Below are 22,422 nucleotides of genomic sequence, written 5' to 3'. Positions count from 1 at the left end.
GGATTGATTTGGCCGGACCGCTGTTTTTAAAAAATGGAGGAAAGGTGTGGATCGCGCTGTTCACCTGCGCTGTGTACCGTGCCATTCACCTTGAACTCGTAAATTCTCTTTCTACTGATGCGTTTCTCCTGGCGCTTCGACGATTTGTTGCTAGGCGCGGACGCCCTAGAATAATCTATAGTGATAACGGGACAAATTTTCGGGGTGCGTCTAATGATTTATCAAAACTAAATTGGACTAAAGTAGTAAAGGAAACGGGAACTGAAAGTATAATCTGGAAATTTATTCCACCTACTGCAGCTTGGTGGGGTGGCTGGTGGGAGAGGTTGGTTCGTACAGTAAAAGAATTGTTAAAACGTACTTTAGGTAAAACAGTGTTATCATCTGAAGAACTTTGTACTATTATTTGTGATTGTGAAACTATAATTAATTCTAGACCCTTAACTTATGTTTCTGAAGATCCGCAAGAATTAGTACCTCTGACACCCGCCATGTTTCTTATCGAGAACAGAAATTCCAATGTTGAAGATCTTGATGAATTAAATTCGTCAAGTCTTAATAAGAGATTAAAGTATAGAACTAAATTGTTAAATGATCTGAGACAACGATTTAGAAAAGAATACCTTAGTCAACTGGTTCAAAAGCATAATGAAAAGCGATCTCGGGAACCTGTAGTAGGAGAAATAGTACTGATGGGGGATGATAACAGAAAACGTTTATTTTGGCCTTTAGCCCGAATTACAGAATTGATCCCTGGACGTGATGGAAAGATTCGTACGGTTAAACTTAAGACCCGGCATGGAATAGTTATACGACCAATACAACGCATCTTTCCTCTGGAGATACAGTCCAATGATAGAAACATAATTCCTGATAAGAAACTGGTGCAAAGGAATCTAATTCTAGTGCTGGGTGTACGTTAAAAAAGGGTATTGCACCTGATAAAATGGTGATGCAACAATATTCCTCCTCTGGACGACTTGTAAAAGTTCCAAAAAGACTTGATCTTTTAAATAATGTTTGTTATGAGTTTGAGACTCAACCTGAGTCTCAAGGGGGGGGGGAGGATGTTGTGAAATGAACTGAAGTAATAACCGGCGCGAGGCGCTGCTGTTTTGTGACGTCAGCCTGCGTGCTGAGTGTTTTCGAATGGTTTTGCGTGTGGACGAACGAAAGCTGATCTCGGAAGAGTGATACTGTTTTGATGGAAATAAAGAATGATTTATTAAGAATTTTTTTGTCTTTATTCATAATGCACCCAGCCTCGGGTAGAGGCAGGCCCGCAACTGAACGAACTGTTTTAAATATATTTGATTTATATATTTTCTGTGTTCTTCGTAACACAACATGTTTAAACTACTTTTCGAGATCTTCTAAAGATAGCTTAGTTAAAACGGGAATTAAAATACCATGCATGCGTTCAATCTGTCCATTTGCACGTGGAACTCCCGTAGTTATTGTAATGTGTTCAATATTCTCGTCAAGACAATAGGTTTGAAAGTCAGTTGAAGTAAAAGCTGTACCCCTGTCTAAGATAATGCGTCGGGATTACCAAAAGTTGTTTGCCGTAATTTCAGTTTGTCGACAGCAGCTTGAGTGGCTGTTGATTTAACAGGATAAAGCCAAAGAAACTTTGAGAATGCATCAACAACTGTAAAAAGATATTTGTAATTCTTCTTTGTTGACGGCAGTGGTCCCAGAAAGTCGATATGATAAGTATCAAGCGGTGTATCGCCTTTTGGAATCGGATGAAGAAAACTTTCCGCTTTACCGCGTATTTCCAAACCCTACCCCACTTTTCGAATTTTTGACGTCATGGACAAATCGACTAGTTTCGCTTGGATGGTAATTCTTGAGCATGCGCTGAAGGGCGAGAAGTAACAAAAACAGAACTTACGCTTCTAAACAGTATTAAGTATATTGTCTGAAAGTGTATTCGTTTATGTAATTGCATAATTTTACTGTTTCTGTAATAAGAAAACTTCATTCAGATAAAATTGATTTTAATATTATTATTATCTGGTTATAGGATTATACGAAATGCTGAATACTCTAGGTACTATCGTAATCTTCGCATAACCTTTCACATTGGATTTTGCGGTATCATTTTAAAATATATTGTATAATAAAGATTAAATCAAAGCATATTACTTTGTTAGAGATGTGAATGTTCTAACTGAATTTTCTTTTTATCACTTATTATTTATTTCCTCTTTGGAAACATATTCATATTTGGCAAATAATTATCTCCGCTGAAAATTTTTTGATCGTTTAAAAACTATATTTGTCAATAATGTAATAAAAACTCACTAATCTAGTACTTCATAGATCAATATGACAAAGTATTCAAAATGTTTTAAAAACCATTCTTTAATCTTTATTTTGTAGTAGATGCAACTAATGTCACGGAGAAAAAATATTTCAATAAAAAAGTTCTCCATGTTTAATTCAATAGCAAAATTATTTCTATTTCAGTGAGAAATCCACTTTCAATGCTTAAATAACAGACAAATGTAAGATAAGCATTTTAGAAGTTTTAAATATAAGCTAAAGGTTTATTGTACAATTTTATGTAAGAAACGTAATAATTTACTTTCATTCCTTTTAAATCGGCATATTAGTTTCCAATCAACTAAAATTTTTGGCAAGTTAGAGACTTAACATACAGTATTCCGTCACTTAAAATATCAATTAATTGTTCTTTTTCATTTAGAGATACATTGGAATTGAAAATACCAAAGGCAAAATGGGTCACAGATCCAACCTAATTCCTTATTTGGAAATTTTTCATGAAAAATTTCTGTCAATTTTATCATATGTTGTTTTAAACAAGAAATCTGTATTATTTTCAGTAAATTGTGAAAAAAAGCATGTTTCTGTTTTTTTTTTTTTTTTTTTTTTTGTTCAATTCCTCTTGCCAAAGTATTGGCTTAGTTTTAAAAGCTTACATTAATACAAACTGCGACACAGTGTGTCTAGGTAAGATTATTTGTTTCGAAATGTCTGTTAATAATTTCAAATATTTTCTCTCCAGTTGCTTTTCCTTCCCAAATATTACAACATAAAAAATATTCCACTGCGTCGTTTTCAAAAACATATCTCACATAAACGATGAAATGAAACATTTTAGTAATGTCGGTAGTTTCATCAAGTTTTATAGTAAAGACTGGATTTTGTATTCTATAGTGTCTGATATGACAAAAATTTGGTAAGAAACAGTATCTTTTTTTTATGCTATTGTTTTTAAATCGTTACTATATTTTTCTGCGTGCATAAATGATGTCATTTTAATTGCTGAAGGAAGAATGAGCGACTCTCCAATTGAATGAGGTTTTAAATTTTTTGCAATTATTTAATTGCAAAAAAATATATTAAACTTTTAAGGATGCCTGTAAATCCTTCTCAGGAACTACTGTATATTTTTTCAAAAATACGTTTTAATTTTTCATGCTCTCAGCTCATTCCTTAAAAAAAATCTTCAGATTTATTTACTTAATCTTTATGTTTAGTTTCTGAGGTACTTTTCAGTTTCACTGGCGCAAATCTCGCCAAGCAGACTTTGTTGATGACAACATACAATATACACATAAAAAATGTTAACAAACGTTAGTTCTAAGAATTTTTTATTTTGAAGGCACAAACATTTTAATATCTTTTAAAATTTTGTAAAAAGCCAATAAATAAAGATAATAAATTTGTAAAAAGACATTAAGAATTTACTATATTTTCATGGTTCAACATCCTGATTCGCCGGTTCGTATCACGTAACACCACGTGATCTCATCTCACGTAAACTACGCTAAAAAAATCTAATTCTCTCAGTAATTATCTACATTAATTTCAAGTTAAATCTTAATTTGGAATACAAGTTTAAATGCAAGAATTATTTCAATTCGTACAAATAGCTTACTCAGAAATTATGTAAAACCGCAGTGCTTTACTTCGCTACTGCATTCTAATTAGAATTGATGAATTTAACCCTTTATTTTGCCTTTGGGTGAGTGGTGTGATTGCAGTCTAATTGTCTTAATTACCGTGAATGGTCTTGGGTCATAAATTTTAATTATCTTGTAAATATTCTATGTAGTTGTATGCCAGTATTGAAAGAAACAATCTGATAAGAAATGGCTGCGACTTGTTTCGAAAATGAGGCGGAAAACGTTGGCAGTGAAGATATTCCATTTGGCATCAGTAGTACCGTTGTTGGCGACTTTATTGTTTGCGGTGGCAAAACGGGAAAAGTACCGTTTCTAAATGTATTTTTAATTTCGCAGGTTTCATGCTTTCCATTTGCCAAGTTTTCACTGCATTTAACACACAATGGATATTTTTTTTCCGTTGATAATGCAACATGTAAAACAGTATAAAATAAACTCTTGATATTTACTCAATTTTTTTTTTTTTTTTTTAGAAGTAGAAAGAGAGCCAATGGTTAAATTTTTGTTTGCATTTTCATTAATAGTTTTTCTCTAAGTTTATTTGATGTTGGTGTATCCATCCCATTTCTCTTACAAGAGATTTTGAGCCATTTAACCATCATGAACAAAATCGCAACGAAAACAAAATTGTTTTTATTATCCTTTGAGACACTACTGAATTTTCCAATGCTTAGGAAATGTTATAGGCTTACTTGACAACAAATTTGATTAGAAATAAGAAACATAGTTTATAAATGATGCGTATTACAATTACAAATTGCATGCAAGACACTACTAAGACAGCCGAAAAAACTAAATCTTAGCTGCGCGTAGTTGCTTTGAAATTTGATTCGAGCTGTTTGGAAATCATCAAACATAACACATAAATCAAGTGAAACCAATAAAATCAGAATTAAAATATGGAAATGTTTAATTTAAAATTCCTGGCAAATGTTAAAAAACATCCAAAATTCTCTTCAAATTCCGTATATCTTTTATTGTCAGATAAATTTCTTTGAATTTGGTGACCCCCACAAATTTGTTCATGACTCCCAGGTTAAAATTTTGTAAAAAAACAAGTTATCAATTGCATTTTGAAAAAAAAAAAAAAAAAAAAAAAAAATATTTCAGGCTTGTCTTCAACAGAATAGCATACAATAGAGTGTTTTCAAATTTACGGGAAAGTATGACTTATGTGAAAATTGATAAACATTGGCTGTCCAATGTGAAAAGTGAATTACGGTTTAATATGTTATGTTCATAGCTTGTGTATTTTGATTATCTAACTAAATACAGAATGATCCGTTCTTGCAAACTTCTGCTGGAATAACTGCTAGAATATCTATCCCATTTCAGATGAACAGAAAGCAAGTGTTGTATTCTTATTCAACAATTACAATACTCTTGCATAATACTTACAAGGAATAAAATTGGTTATTTAACTAAAGTGCAGTCAATTTTATTTCTTATTTACATGAATGATGTATCACACAATGCTGTGTAGGCTGGTGACCTAGCAATGATGACTCAAAATGCATCTTTGCATTCAGGCATACATTCCTTATAAGAATATAACCATGCACTAGAGTCCTAGCTTCAGCAGGTACATTTTGTTATGCTATTCAATCTCTGTGGGTCCTAAATTCTAAAAACGTTTCACTCCTAAATTCCAAAAATTTTTTTACTTGATATTTCTGTAAATTCCAAAATTTGCACACCTGCCATAACTGCACTGGCTGTGGCCTCAGTTATCCAATGTTCCAACAAAATCAAATATTGTAAAGTTATTTTGGACCAGACTTTCTTAAACTGTAGATCGCAACCCCCATCTACAGCAGGGGGTCGCAAAAAATTTTAGTAGTTTTGGTATTTCTTAAACTTAATGTAATAATTTTACAATTACCCAATACTTTTACACAATGTATCTGAAAATAGATAAAGATAAGACAATACAGACAAAGAGAAAAACAAAAATGTTTCAATGCATTCTCTTTATAATATAAATGTTTATTTTACTTGCTTTGCACGTGATGCTGTCATTTCGTCTGTTACTTGATTAAAATTTTCACATTGTTCTATGTCTTAAAATGAGAATTAAAGATAATGACCTAAAACTGCAATACTATCTTGCAATACAAGTAGAATAATTGACAGTTTCACTCGCGCGTGTGTCAGATTTTTGCAATGCTTTCGCAAAATTTTCATAAATATTTCGGGGTCGTGGAAAAAATCTATGATAAAAAAGAGTCACGACTGAAAAAAAGTTTAAGAAGGCCTGTTTTAGACCAATCAGTTTCCTGACGCCAACCCATTTTTCGGCCTGTTTTGTTTCTCAGCCGAATAATGTTTCTGTGGGGATTTTCTATATTTTTACTGTTTCAGCTGAATGGAAAAACATGCTAAAATGTTTCAAATGACTATTAGGGAAAGAGAATCAAATATCCCACATTATTATTATCTCTATTTATCTCCTGTTTTGATTCTGAGTTATGTTTTTTGATAGAATTTTTCCATATTACATATTTCAGTTCAACAAAAAATCAACTTTTAAAATATTGAGGAAAAGCATGTACTAAAATGTTTCAAAATGAAAATTTGGGATAAATAAATATATAAATTAGTTTTTTCTAGGAGTGTAGTTCTTATATATAGTATATAAAAAATTTTCACAAAGACTAAAAAATTGAAGTTCAAATGATCTTCATAAAATCCTATAAATGTGGAACAAGAATAATTTAAAATGTAAAAATTAACACGTTGACTGCCGCGTGCATTTTACGTGATTTGCGCATGACGCCAACTTGAAATTTTTATTATGCGATATATATTATGTTGAAATATATCTACAGAACATAATGTTATATAATTGTGCTTCATGCTGGGGGTCACCAGCGACCTCCAAACATCTGTAGACCATTTTTGTGATTTATAATTAAAATTTTTATGATTTATTATTCTTCAAACCATTATAGTAACAATGGTACTATTTAAAAATTTATCAGTATCAATATTTATTTTAATTATGTATTTTACTATTGGTCGCATTGCCAGTGGCACTCACGGCAGTCAACATGTTAAAATAAACCATCACAAGAAAAACCAAAAAGTAGTATAAAAGAACAAGAAAGGTGAGGGATCCAACCAACTTTAACATAATATCGTCAAGAGGAGGTATGTCAAATTTAATTACATTTCCCCTTCTAAAACAAAATCCTTGCTTTTCTGTATCCAGAATCAGCTGATGAACCATTTCAATATATTTTTTATCTTAATAGTTCACCAAAAAATTCTAGTCCTCCTCAAAGCGAAGGAAAATCATTGAAAATATCTTCCGATTTAAAAATATTTTTCTAATCTAAAAAGAAAGAAAGAAAACATGCCCTTAAAAATGTAGAAAAAATTAAAATCCTGCAGTGGAAAATCTTTGAAATTTCAAAATAATTTTAACACAAAACTTCACTAGAACCTCTTATCAAACAGCAGTAGCAAAGGAAAATGGGGGGGGGGGGTAAAATCATTAAAAATATCTTCCAATTTAAAAAGATTTTACTAGTCTAAACAGGATTTTATCAAGTTAATTTGAATTTCAATTTTTATTCTTTCTGAAAAATTGGTTCTAAATTTCTTTCTTTATATATTTACTGATCAATTTTTAGCAGCATAATGCAAAAAAATTTTTGGAAGGATTATAAATTTTCCTTTTAAAAAATTATTTGTCTATACATAGTCCAAACACATCTGTATACAGTGGAATACGTTTAACGTGAAAACGCTTAAGGCGAAATATTGGTCAACACGAAATAATGCAACGGTCCCAACAAATTACTATGTATTTTCATGCAATTTGTTTCTCTTAACACGAAACAAAAATCGCTTAACATGAAAAGATATCCTTTCTGGAAATGAACAAAATACAGAAAACACTGGCATCGCTGGCGAGATTTAAGTGGGGTGTGAAATGAAAGAGAGGTGGTTTCACATGTTTCGTAGAAAAGAGGCTAATTTGGCTTTGAAATACCCTCGGAATAGCCTGTGACACGAGCCAGTTTTGTTTATCTACGGTACTTTCGTCTTTCACGTCTACAAACGCCACACGAACATCTCATCTCTCATCAGTTAGCTTTGGAATTCAGTGATGAGTACATGGCAGTGTGAGTAAAAATTAGTGAGTTTGGCTCATATGTTGCACTGCATAGAATTCAGCGACTCCAAGGATGAATGAAAATTATTTTCATTACACACAGTTCTCAAAAGTATCAGATTCTTTGGCGCCGAAAGAAATGGAGAAGTAGGATATTGAAACTGAGCTGACACTTAATGAAATGTTTGAGAAAGTTTATTAATGAACTGTCTACGGTACTATCGGAAGAATTCATTGCGGTAGTTTATGATAATGTGTGTACAGCCCCAATTATGGCAGACAAAGTTATTTTGGAGTTTGTTCAAAGCTAAAAAATTATCATTGATGCAGATTCTGATGACGAAAATAAAATGAATAATGCAGTTCCTGTTCCCACCTCATCCGAAATGAGGAACATCATATCATAAAAAGTATGGACAGTTATTCAGACGCACATTCCAATGGTGAAATGAATAACAAAATGTTTGACATTGAACAATTTGATGCTAAAAAAGACAATGCAAAGAAAAATATCAGATTATTTTCCCAAAACTCAATAAATGTTTTGTTTTTCAAAAACTTGAAAATTTTGTATTAAATTCCATTAAGTTCTTGTGGATGTTTTAGTTTCATTTGTTTTTATTATATACATATGTATGTAAATAAAATGTACTCTAATAAGCTTAATTTTGTTGAATATATGCTTTTTTTTTTTTTTTTTCTTTCCAATATTCTTTAACACGAAAAAATATTTCAGTCCCCTCAGTTTTATGTTAAATGATTTTCACTGTGTATCTGTTGCACATAAATCCCTTTCTTACATAAAATATAAATGTATGTATAGAATAACTAAATAAATTGTAAAGGAAGTTTAATTAGCAACTATGAAATCTTAAAAAATTACATAGTATGAAATTTATAATGGCAAACATTAAAAATAGATGAAAGTAAATAAAATTTAAATTATAGAATGTACTTTATAAAATTAATAATAAGTGGTTAAAAATATATTTTTTAATTACTTCAAACATGGAAGTTATTTGGCAGAGATTGTTGGATATAAAATTACTCCTTCAAATTTTCAGATTACTATTGTTCATATTTAAAGTCTCAACTCGCTGAATTAATTCACATAACAACCATTGTAAAAATCACTCCTTATCATATTCCAAAGATCAGCAGAATACATTTTTTTCAAAATCGTGCATAATATTAAATATTGGCTTTTGATAGTCAAGTTGATCCAAATAAGATGAATTATTTTTATGATTTTAGACTAGTAGTTTATTCTTCCATTCACTTATTACAATATTTCATTTTTTATATGCTCGGCTATCCAAAATTTCAAGAGCTTTCCGGATATTTTTTTTTGTTGAGTTTTTACTATACATACATTTCAGCATTTACATCGTCACAATTGCACAGACACATACTTGAAGTGAATTTACTTTTACAGCTAAACACAGGAACTGGAAAACAAAAAAGTACTTATTCGGAGATTGTATTTCTTTTTCGTTCATGAAAATCAAAGTTCATCACACAAACATGCATTTACACTGCACAAGCATGTATGGAAATTCTTAATACATTTAGTAATCCTGATAATTGATTACGCATTCAGTAAATAAATCAGAAAATATTTTAATGTATAACAAATGAATAAAGTAGTTAAGCTTTTATAAAACAGAGCATAATACCACAGTTACGAAGATATTTAATGTTATAAAGTTAGGTAATTTAGTAAATTTCAGTTGTTCACCAAAGCAATGAATTATGAAGTTCCTTGTATATCTTTATAAATGAACTTTATTGCTGTTTTAAGCAATTAAACAACTGTTCAAGTTATTTTAATAATTTTGAAATATATACACTAAAAGAAACAATAAAATGTATTAATCTATTTGTCAACCTTGATTTTGGCACGAAAGTTTGCAGAATGCTTCGTAGTTTTTAAGCACATAGAGGCACTGCAATTCTTTCTTATTCTTTGATCTGAAGTTTTCTGTAATTGTTTTTTTTATTTATTTATTTTTTTATTTAAATTGCTGTATTGGCACACATACAATTTTTGTATAGTGGCTTCAGATGTGGATAAGTTTTTCGAACACTTTCGTCTGTTTTACTGGCGTCGCTGAATTTTGCGATGAAATGCACTTATTGCCGAGTGTCACCTTCCAGATTTTTCGTACTGTTAATGTATACATCAGCAGTGAATTATTCTCCTCTTTCCTCAAATACACTACGGCGATAAACAGTAACCATTCACTAAAGATTTTGCGTAAATTCCCACTCATAATAATTTAAATTGCGAAAATCTCACAATTAGCACCTAAACACACCATTCAGCAGCACAATTCTTTTGAAAGCGCGCCGTAGTAGTCAAAAGTGGGGTAGGCATCTTGCCAGGTGAAACTAGTCGATATTTCCGTGACGTCAAAAATTCGAAAAGTGGGGTAGGGTTTGGAAATACGCCGCTTTACCAGCCTTTCTGGAAGAAAGAATGCAGGGTACGCAGTTCAAAATGATTTTTTTAACAATCGCAGATAAATTAGGGATGTAATATTCACGTTTAATAATGGATTCCGTTTTGAGAGCAGAAAAATGACCTTTAGAGTGAACATTTTGCACTATTTCGGTTTGCATTGCCTGAGGTACAACTAATAGTTCTTGGTCTTTAAGTATTTTATACAGAACACCGTTCTTTATGGAGTAGTCATCTAAAGGGTTTTTTTCTAAAGTATGTTTGATCTCCGTAATGAAGTCATCACTTGATTGTGCGTCAATAATCTTTTGAGTGACACTGTCAATGGCAATTAACATGACAGGGAAACGACGTAGAGCATCTACATGTTTCATAAGCTGTCCAAAGCGGTGTTTTATTGTATAATCAAAGTCTTCAAGGTAAAGAGCCCATCGAGCAATTCTGGGTGTTATGTCTTTTTTAAACATAGTTTTTGCAAAAGCAGCGCAATCTGTAACAATACCAAATTTTGTTCCAGCTAAATAATGTCTAAATTTTTTAAAGGCTTCAATGATGGCTAGGATTTCTAGTTCATAACTGGAGTATTTCTCTTCTTGGGGGGTTTCATAAAATTTTAATATTTCCATGCAATATACGTAGTAACAAAATATAATGAGGGAAATAAACACAGTTACATAAAATTTTAATATTTCTGTGCAATATAGTAACAAAACATAATGAGGGCAATAAACACAGTTACATAGTAAAGATGAGCGAAGCTTTTTACAAAAAGCTCAGGAATCCCTCACCACGCAATGTCTTAAATGATATCATTGCTTCTTCTTCTTTCTCTCTCTTTTTTTTTTTTTTTTTTTTTTTTTTAATTTTACAAAATTCTTTGTGTGAAACACATTGAAATCATATTTGTTTATATTATATTCACTCCCATTTAACTTAATAACAACAACAAACTCTTATAACCGCTCCTGCTACTGAAAGCAACTGCGATGAAGTTCTTGGGGGGGGGGTAGTTTTCTTGCTCATATAGTAAATTGAGTGGAAGGAACCATCAGTGCTTTGTTGCAAGAGAACGGATCCGTAGCCGTATTTACTTGCGTCACAATGAAGTTGAAGCGGTAAACCTTGTTGGTAAAGGTGCAGAACAGGATCACTGGAAAGTGCTTCTTTCAGTTTTAAGAAAGCGTGCTGTTGTGCAGGACCAAACTCAAAAGGAGTGGACTGACGTAGTAAGTCACTGAGGGGTTTTGCAATTTTGGCATAATGTTGAATGAATTTTCGAAAGTAACCAGTTAGGCCAAGAAAACTTTGCACCTGTTTAGCTGTTTTGGGTTCAGAAAATGACTGTACAGCGCGTGTTTTGGATGGTGAAGGTCGTATAGTGCTATCTTGAATAACATAACCTAGGAATTCAATTCTTTTCTTTAGAAAGTGGCATTTCTGAAAGTTTATTTCTAGACCATAGTCTGAGGCAAGTTGAAGGACTCGTCGTAACAACAACTCGCAGCAACAACAGAGGTCCGGGGTTCGATCCTTGTGCTGAGCAAGATGACACAGCCCTTCATCCCTTGAGTGGGTCGATAAAATGAGTAACAAGTTTGCTTGGGAATTAAACACGGGCGTCTTGCACCAAGCTGACCAGTTGTCCAGAGCATACGGTCATGCACACTGTGGCTCACGTTAAAGAAAGCACTGCAGGTCATGCACAGGCCAGAGTAGAGCACTGCAGGCCATGGCCCCTATTATTTCATTAATTTATTAATTATTATTTCATTAATTATTTATTAATATATCCCAATTAATTCATTTGGAAAAGTAGCTCTTATACTATTTAGATACTCGGCGGGCTGTAATTTACGTTGTTAACTAACTGGCATGTATGACAGGACCTGACATAATCCGTTACCATTCTTTGAAGTTGTTGGGAACAAAACCCCTTCACGCACTCTTTGCACCGTTTTCTGAATGCCTAGGAGACCGCCATTAGGCGCATTATGTAATTCCTGTAAAATACTGAGTCGCCACCCATAATTGGCCTTATTCCACTATGCTTATTTGTTATTTTAGTATAAAATAAGAGTTTGTCTACTATTTCGTAATTTTATGCTGTATTTCTTAGGGCCACTATATCCGGATGTTCAAAATTTTCCGGGTCTTGAAAGCATGCATAAATATGCCTATACTCTGGATCAGTTTATAATTCTGCAATAATTGTCTCAATCTAATATTTTTTATGTTAATATAGCACATTTTATTTCTTTACCTTCTTCGTCTAATTTTATTCGGGATAAAGCATCTGCCACAATATTCTTCTCCGGTGTGTGTTTTATAATTAGGTTAAATTCTTGCATTTTTAATGCCCATCTTATCAATCGTGTCGATAAATTTTTACCGGAGTAAAATCGTCCCACGGCGGAGTAATCTGAATACACGACTATCGGTGCCTTACCAAAATATACTCTAAACTTCTGCACCGCTAAAAGAACGGCCAAAGTTTCTTTTTCGGTGGCCGTGTAGTTACAATCCGAAGCATCAGCCGAAATTTTGAAATTTTCGTCCCCCTCTGGGAATTTTAAACCCGGAGCTAGAATTAGCGCGGTTTTCAGTCTCTCAAATGCGGTGCTGGCCTCAGCTGCCCACGAAAATCTGGCTTTCTTTCTTTTCAATTGTAACAGCGGTTGGGCTATCTGTGCAAAGTTCGTTATAAATGTTTTATAGTGAGAACACATGCCTAAGAATGAGACAAGGTGTTTTGCAATATTGGGCGGTAGGTAATTCTTTATTGCAATTACGTTTGAGTCCTCAGTTTGAATTTTCCGTTTTGAAATCTTACAGCCCAGGTACCCGAGTTCTTCTGCCGCGAATTTACACCTACTAGCATTTATTTTTTAGCTTGCGTCTCTTAATAGACTGAAAAATTTCGTTTAAATCTTTCATGCGTTCATCAATATTTCCTTTGACATAATGATGACGTCGAGATAAATAAAAATGAATTTACCGAGGATAGATCTTAATATAATTTCCATAGTTCATTGGAGAGTCGCCGGGGTTCTACATGAGCCAAAAGGCATTCTAAGGAAAGCATTAAATGCCTGATTTTGTTATGAATGCTGTCTTTGGCCTATCCTCGGGTTTCATCGTTATCTGAAAATACCCTGAGGTGAGGTCTATCGTGGTCATGTACTTAGTTGACCTGATGTTCCGTATAACTTCTTCAATGATAGGCAAGGTGTAAACGGGATACTTAATTAAACTGTTTAACTTTCTGTAGTCAATAGCTTGCCTTCAGGCTTTAAAATTTGACGGAGCAGATCCCTTTTTTCCTGCAAAGCACTACTGGGCTAGCATATGGGTTACTTATCAGTTTAATAATTTTATTTATGAGCATGTGCTCAATATGCTTTTCGGTTATACTTTATTTAACTCAGTCGTATCTATATGGCATAGTTTTCACAGGCTCCCCCACTTTTTTAATTAAATTCATGCTGTACAATTTATGTGAGGCCTGGTGTTTCAGAAAATAAATCAGAAAACTTTCTTACCAGCTCTTACAATTTTCTTGGCAGCTTCGGCTCGCACATATGTCAGGTTTAAGTCAGGCGGTTCCAGGTCCATTGGTTTCATTGGCAGTTGTAGCGTCTCTTCCTGAAAATTAATTTGAGCTCCCGCTGGTTTTAAAAAGTCGGTATTTAAAATTACTGAAGCTTGTAAATTTCGTACTGCAAAAAATATAGATTTTTGCACCTTGTTCTTTATCTCCACATTAAACGTCGCTTTATCTATATATGAACAATGGTTGCCCTGCGCTGTAATAACTTTAGCATTTTGAACTTAATAATATATAATATATAATTTTTAAAATTGTTTTGAAAGAAACGTTTTGAAAGGAAATTTGCTCGCGCCTCTGTGCCCACTAAGGCCTGTGTTGGCACTTTATTTAGTCGAATTTGTATAACAGGTAGGGACAAATGTCTTATTATTATCGTGTTCAACTGTACGTTCGAGGCTTTTTTCGAGTGGGGTGACTACACCCGTCTTTTAGCCACCCGTCCTAGTTTAACTCCTTTTTTACTGGCCCCCTTTTAGAATCTTGTGGCCTATTTTGGATATCGCCTTCCTTCTTATCTTGAAATTTATTCCCGGTATTGAATCTCTTTGTTTGTTCTGAATACGGCCTAAAAACTGTTCGTTTGGTCTCTGGCTAAAACTTCTCGTATGCGTACTTTCGGCCACCCTCCATCTCTCAAATTCCGCTGCCAGCTCAAACAATTGTTCTAAAGTGCTGGGGTTTCTCGCTTCAATATAATCTTGGATTTGCGGAAGTAGTCGAGGCAAGTTAATTTGAATTATCTCTGTATCGGGCCTTTTCCCATATAATAAATTAGCAATTTGAACCTTGCGTAAAATAAAGTCCGACAGCTCTTCAACTTTAAATTGGTACTTGCCGTATAATTCGGCCTCAAGTTTAGCTCTGTCTTTGACCAGGGAAAAGGCTTTTTATCAGAACAGGTTTAAAATTTTCAAACTTATATGTGGGGCTGCCTGTCTCCACCAGATAAAATTTCCTGATGCCTTCGAACCAAATTAAAGCCTGTCCTCATATGGCGGTCGTCGCTATAGTTATTTTTTGAACTTCAGAGACGGGGTATACTAGAAAATGGTTGTCCAAATTTTCTAGGAAGCTGGTGACGGACATTCTTTCGTCTAATATCAGTACTGGTTTCATGGAGGCCCGGATTGTTTCAACGAAGTAGCCAAAACCTTTCATTATGTTTCATTATGTTCATTACATTTCATTATGTTACGAAAACATGCTCTGAATAAATTCAGAGATTCACCCGTTTAAATATTCACTTTAAATTTACATCTTGGCTAGGAAATGCGAGGGGAAGTTGAGGAGTTCAGAAAAGGCATCAAACTTAAAATAATTTGTTAAGCGAAATAAGGAAAACCCTACAAGAATACCTCCTTTAACACGACCCTCGTTCGCAGCTGGTGCCGCTGCACGTTCACACAAACGATAAAGCGCCCATCCGGTCATGCGGTCGATGGTCGTCAATCATCAGCTCAGTTGAAACAAGTTGATCAAAGTTCTCGGTAGCTGTCACAAAACTGCGCTGTTCGTGGCGAGTTTTAAAATAACTCTTTAATTATATCGTTGTGGTGTACTTATCGATGCAAGTAACGTTCCAGGGCCATCGAAGAGATTGAAAATCTAAAACTTCAACAACGAATGGGAGGAAGGGCCGTCATTTACAAACGTTGACGAAAAAGCAGTTTGTTAATTATGAAGTGCTTTATTAGCGGTACCAAAGCCTCGAATGTTAAATGTCATCATATAACCATTCATAAGGATTTGAACGGTAAATATCCACTCAGGGTTTAATTGATTCAGTGATTACAAGTTCAATTAATGAAATATTCTCTGAAAGCTCAATAAAGCAATCTTTTTACCTCAAAAATTAGCAAAAGAATCTCACACAGGCATTCTTCAAATTAAACTACATTCTCGCATTTCATGAAAAGGCATACTATTACAACTGTTGTAAATATCAGAACAATATTTACAACAGAACTTGAATTATGCCATTAACTGTCAAACTTGCTAAAAAATTCCGTTAGAATTTTTCTTATTGTTTCTTGTACAACGATCATGTGTTCCGAATTATGTGCAGTTGTGGGGCAAAGTAACTAAATACACTGGTTTCCAAAAATTAAGGAAAAATCACAAAAATTGCGATAACTATAGAAAATAAGCCTATCCCTATAAAGTTTGAATATGTTGTGAAGTTAGAATTGCTAAGTAAAACTGCAGTGTACATAATGGGGCTGCAATCGAAATGCGTTATTTGCAAGGAGAATAAAATTGCATGTTTCACAGCACGCCTGCAAATTTCGCTATGGTACTAAGATAAGAAATCTGGTATAGCCAATTTGTAACAATGATCTCCAGGCATCATTTGCCCAAAGAACTGTGATGGAGAGTTATTCGGAGACCAGAGAAAGGACGGAACAATTTCTAACCACAGATTCGGCATCCAGGAGGTTCAGCCGAGACCAACCGCTACGACGAGCGCTGATGACCGATATTTGTTGTTATGCGCACGATGGAATACAGCCTCAACTCTGAGGTTGAGTTGGGCCCGGCAACATGTCCACTGGACAATTGATTAGTGGAAGGCTGTTCTCTTTACGGGTTTAGCCTCTAAAGCGATAGTCGGCATTATTTGATTTGGAGAGAACCTGGGACTCGTTATTATCCATCAAACATCCGTGAAAGAGATGCAAAAGGAGGAAGCAGTGTTTATGTTTTGAGCGGACGTTATAGACCTCTATGCATTTCCACGTGGAAGCATGAATACTCAGGCCTACAGAAACGACATTCTTGATGCTTATGTTTGACCATATGCCGGGGCAATATGCGGTAATTTCCTGCTACAGGACGGTAACGCTAGACAGCACAGGGCTCCCATCGTGATGATTATTTTCAGCAGCAAACAATTCAGCTCATGAAATGACCAGCTCGATCACCGGGCCTGAATCCTATGGAGCATATTTGGGATGCTCTAGGAAGACGTATAGTATCTCAGTCCTCCTCTTCACGACCTTTGCCACGATTGCAGCTGTTTTGTAAAAGCAATGGCTCTCACTTCCTAAGGAACAAATAGACTACGTAATTGACAGCATCGCACATCGCTGTATGTGTTATAGTGCTTCTAGGGAAGATCATACTCTATTTTGAAGGCAATTTTCCTACACCAAACTGACATCCGATTTGTTAATTTCATACATATGCTAATTTCTATAATGTCATAATTGTTTTTATAATTTCTTTTTATGCTATCTTTTACCTTACTATATGTTGTATACTGTGGGTCAGTTTCATTAAGTTCTACATGTAACTTTTTGAGTAATCGTCATTTTTGTGATTTTACCTTGACTGAGGATAACCAGTGTATGGTGACATCATCAGCTACCACTGTTGTTATCTCAAGCATTTTTTCTTTTCATATTTTTAGTTAATTTACCTTAATTAATAATAACAGTGTATTATGACATCATCAACTACCACTGTTGTTATCTCAAGCATTTTCTTTTCATATTTTTGTATTTTTTGCCGACAAATGTATTTTAACTTTGATAATTTATGATAATTTCCATCTTGCCTCCATAAGCAAACATTTTTTAGATAAGGCCAAGCTGATCGGCAACTTCGCGAATACACAGCTTGTTAGTCGAGAGTTGACTGTATTTTGTTACTTTTCCACGGCAACAACTTATATTAACATTTACATAATTGCTTCAAGAATTTCTAACGTTATAAATATACGAATAATAAAAAAATAAATAATACTGCGCTAATAAATATCAATACTGTGTAATCTGAATATATTTGATGATGGCATTTGTATTATTGAAGATGGCAATGAAGGGAGTATATTCTAAAATTACGAGTATCAGTCGTGGTGATTTTAGATGATTACGCCCAATAAAATATTTAACGGCACGAAGTACTTATTTACAGCCGTAGTTTAATCAGATGGACCCATTATATTACGTTTACTTCCTATACGAGGATCTGACTTATTTGAGAAAGTTCTCGAACTTCGCAGACTAATGGAGAAGGGTAGGAAGGGGGTATTCGAGTAACAGATTTTTCGCCGCTATCGCTCCGGTTCTTGGGCGTGAGTTCTAAGAGCTTGGCAAGTCGCCATACGTAATAAATAGCCTAAGGCTGACGTTCGAAAATATTTTGCTTTTCGTTTATCGACCGCTTCCGATTTTAAGGTTCAGACTCTAGAGTTTCCTATTTAAAAGACATGTCGGAAAATTGAGATCCTGTCAACGAAATATACATATACAGTATTGATTAGAATATCCTTATTACATTTCTATTAGACATTAGATTCCAATTATTTCATGTTTGTAGTGGCCGACGATTCTAAACTTCAAATTTTATTTCCAAAGTAATCGTCTAATTATAATTCTATTTTTTTAAAATAAGCAAATTAAAAATATTTAGTATTTTTTTTAATTAAAAAAGCATTGCTGTTGAAGTAAAGAATTAATAAACCGGGGTTTATATTCGGGCTTCTACACATAATCATTTATTAAGTCAGAAAAATGCCAGAATTTATATCAATTAGAAGTTTATTAAGTCAGTGGAAAACTGGAAATTAATACAACCTTCAAATAAACGGATAAAAAGTACAGTCAGAGTGAAAAAGAAAAAAAACTGCTTTCACAAAATTTGTAGTTGAAGCATAATCCGAGAAGTAGAATCCAAACATTGAAAAAGGCATTCTATTTTATATATGAAAAAAAAAAAAAAAAAAAAAAAAAAGGGGGGGGGAATTATACTAGCAGGTTGCTACATATAGAAAGCTAATACATATCCTAAATCGCAGAATTTTGGAACATGAAAAACCCGCTTTGAATTTTGTCGATTGGTCAACTGGAGTAAGAGGCGTAGAACTATACCAATTTTTTCTTCTTTTAAAGCACTGCTGCCTGAAGTAAGTCAAATTATTATCCGGCAATGTTTAAACAGTATAAAATGGTTATAATAAATGATTTATTATAACCTTTGAATTTTCCAAAGGAAAGTCCGAATTTAATTTTATTTATTACTTGTTCCACCCTTAGGCACTACACGGAAAGGGACAACTATACATAACTTCTGTAGAAACGGTCGTGAATATGAACTCACAGAATGGTCCTCTGCGGAGGTGATCATGAACATGAACATGACAGCTTAGAAAACATAACTACCTGTGAAAGTGGTTACTGATTTGCACAACGAATTTACCCTATTTAAGGGTCTTGATGGTTGTTGGTCCGCCAGTAGCTGAGGGATAAAGATTGCTGAATGCTGGGAGTTCGAAATTAGGGTAACAGGCTGGCTGTATGGTTGGTTTTCGTGGGTTTTCCATGTGCACTGGTCATCAAAATTAAAGGATAATGTAAAAAAAAAAAAAAAAAAAAAAAAAAAAAAAAACATGCTCACTAGCTTAATGCTCCAATCAGTGCCCAGTGCTGTAATCACCTATGTTAATTAAATGCAACTGAACACAAAATTGCACTTCCGTTCAAACGTTAGTGACGGATATATGCAAATTCGAAGATTGACAAAGCGGTGGGCAGTGGAACGATGTTGGAATTCCAGTCTTTGGTGTTGTTTAATGTGAATGTGGGTACTGAGTGTTATCAGTATTCTGTAGTTATGACTAAGGCATCATTTAAATGAGTAGATTTAAATGTTGTAGGAAAAAATGTCACCTGGAAAAAAGGGAAACGGAAAGAATATCTCCGGAAAATAAGGAACGGAAAAAATGTCACCCTTCGTTTGCAATGGGAAATAACAAGGCATGTTTAGAAAGACCGCCAAGCTGGATGATAAAAGTTTTATCTCAACAACCGTAACTTCGGATTACGGGAAACATGTGCGAGTGGAAGCAAGTAGATGTGTTAGCTGCTTGTTTCTCCTTTAAGGTTAAAAATAGAGGGGTGTTTAGCGGGGAAGCTTTTGCGATGGAAACCAGCGGGGGAAGGCGGGTTGTCCAGCGTCTGTCATTGTCAGGTCTTTAGTAATTAATCTCCTCGCACCGCATGTAGTTATAGCCTTAAGCTGCGGTTTAGTGAAACATTGATTGACGCATAACAGAAAACGAATTCATCTGAGCTTTGGTATAAGAAACAGTTGTAGATGCAATTTAAAGTTACGGTTTGCGATAAGAATAGGACTAAATTTTTTACTTAATTAATTTTTGCATAATTTTTTTTCCTCATTTGATTTTAATTAAAAGTAACGTATCTGCAATTGTTTAATTTTCCACTTAGGTTTGAAAACAAAAATATCACAGTTATTAAAATTAAGAGGTTTATTTCAAAATTATTAGTCCAAAGGGGCTTTGTCCCTGAGGGAATATTGTTTTCATTTTGCGATTTTGCGTCGAAGCACGCTGAATGTCCGTTTCATTTTTCAAACTGCTGCCACCAAAATATTGGGATAAAAGAACGGTACCTAGAGTCATCGAGTTTTGAACGACGTAATCCTACTGCGAATAGCCCACCAGCGGCCGAGCGGTAAAGTCGCTGAACACTGGTAGTTTGGTCCGAGGTTCGAATCTCGTTAACGGGCTGGCTGCATAGGCATTTTCGTGGTTTTTCCCATGTGTAACGTGTATACGAGTCAGTTTCCCTTAGAAAGTCCTCCACGAAGGCATCCCTCCCGTTAGGCAGATAACCCTCGTGTGCTTTGCCATAATTGAATAACCCAACCCTACTGCGAATAGGGGCAACTGGAAGCCCAGATTTGGAATTTGTTTTATTATCGATTTCAAATTTTGTAAAACGTTAACAAATTTTTTATTAACAAACTCAAGAATTTCAAAGCGAGCCATGGCAACGTTGTAAAAAAAAAAAAAAAAAAAAAAAATTATCTCCAGCGCATGAGACTGAATCGGAAATTCTAAAAATATGCTCAATTTAAAATTACTTTGCGATACTGCTCTTGAACTGAATTTTATGGTTAAGTGTGAAGAATATGATATTTAATAAACAAAGGTAACACACAAAATGTTAAAAAAGGCCCCTTTGGACGTAATTTAAAATCTGAAACTTTTCAGATTTTTTATTTTACTAAAATTTTAAAATCTAATTAAAATGGATTCTATAACAACGTGATCTGGATTTAAACATTTAATATGCAATGAACCTTCTTATGGCGACCTCTTCCAAAAGAATTTCCAAGAGTAGAAATTAACACTTGCGCATTATCTCTTGAAGACGACCACTTCCACCAAAAACCAAAATAATTAGAAACGTGGATGATCGTTTTAGAGAGGATTTAATACATTTTACAATGCCCCAATGCGTGATCCACTCAGAGCCGCACCATCTAGTAGCCATAAACGATTGTCGACCATCTCCCTAAGACGATCACTTCCAAAAGTGACCAGCATTTCTATAGATATAAACAAACGCACTGAACGTCATCTTTCCAGGATGATCACCTCCACAGAATACCAAAAATCAACTAGAAACATGGATGGATTAGGATTATTCAATTATGGTAAAGCGCACGAGGACTATCTAACTAAAGGGAGGATGCCTTCGTGGAGAACTTTTTAAGGGAAACTGGCTCGTATACACATTACACATGGGGAAAACCACGAAAATGCTCATGCTCCAGCCCGTTCGCGGGATTCGAACCTCGGACCGAACTACCAGTGTTCAGCGTTTTTACCGCGCTTGCCCGCTGATGGGCTGAAACATGGATGGATATCTTAGAAAGGATGTTTACTCACAGTAGTTATATTAATTACAATTACGTGTAAAGCTTATGGAAACTTAAACGCGGCCGAGCAGTTAAGTTGCTGAATACTGGTTGTTAGATCTGGGTTCGATTCCTAGCAAAGCAGCTTTTCATGGTTTTTGCCCTACATAACGTGGTTACTAGTTAGTTTTTCTTAAGAAGCCCTCCACGAAGGCAACCCTTCTCTTAGGCAGATAACTTTTATGCGCTTTGTTATAAAAGTAAACCAAACCAAATTAAAGAAACTTATTCGTTCTACTCTCTAAATTGCGCTCAAAATAAATCATACGTAGGAGCTTTGTGTATTCATAACCTAAAACGTATCAAAACGGAAAATTAAATAAATTTAATATCCTTGGTTATCCAGAATTCAATTTTTAATTTATCCCTTATTTCCAAAAATCTGAGCATGAATAATCGTGTAATAAAGCATAGACCGATAACTTTGAAATTCAGAGAATAACTTGGATGACCTTCGACCACTAGCAGCCGAGAGGTAAAAAATCGTTGAATATTGGTAGTTCGACTGTCGTTCAAGCCATGGCGGATGTGCTGCTTACCAGGAAATTTTCGTGGTTTTATCCATGTG

This window comes from Stegodyphus dumicola, chromosome 2 (genome assembly GCF_044657685.1).
Source record: "Stegodyphus dumicola isolate Sdum_Otavi_A_Nest chromosome 2, ASM4465768v1".
Lineage (NCBI taxonomy): Eukaryota > Metazoa > Arthropoda > Arachnida > Araneae > Eresidae > Stegodyphus > Stegodyphus dumicola.
Note: the sequence above shows the minus strand (reverse complement) of the source record.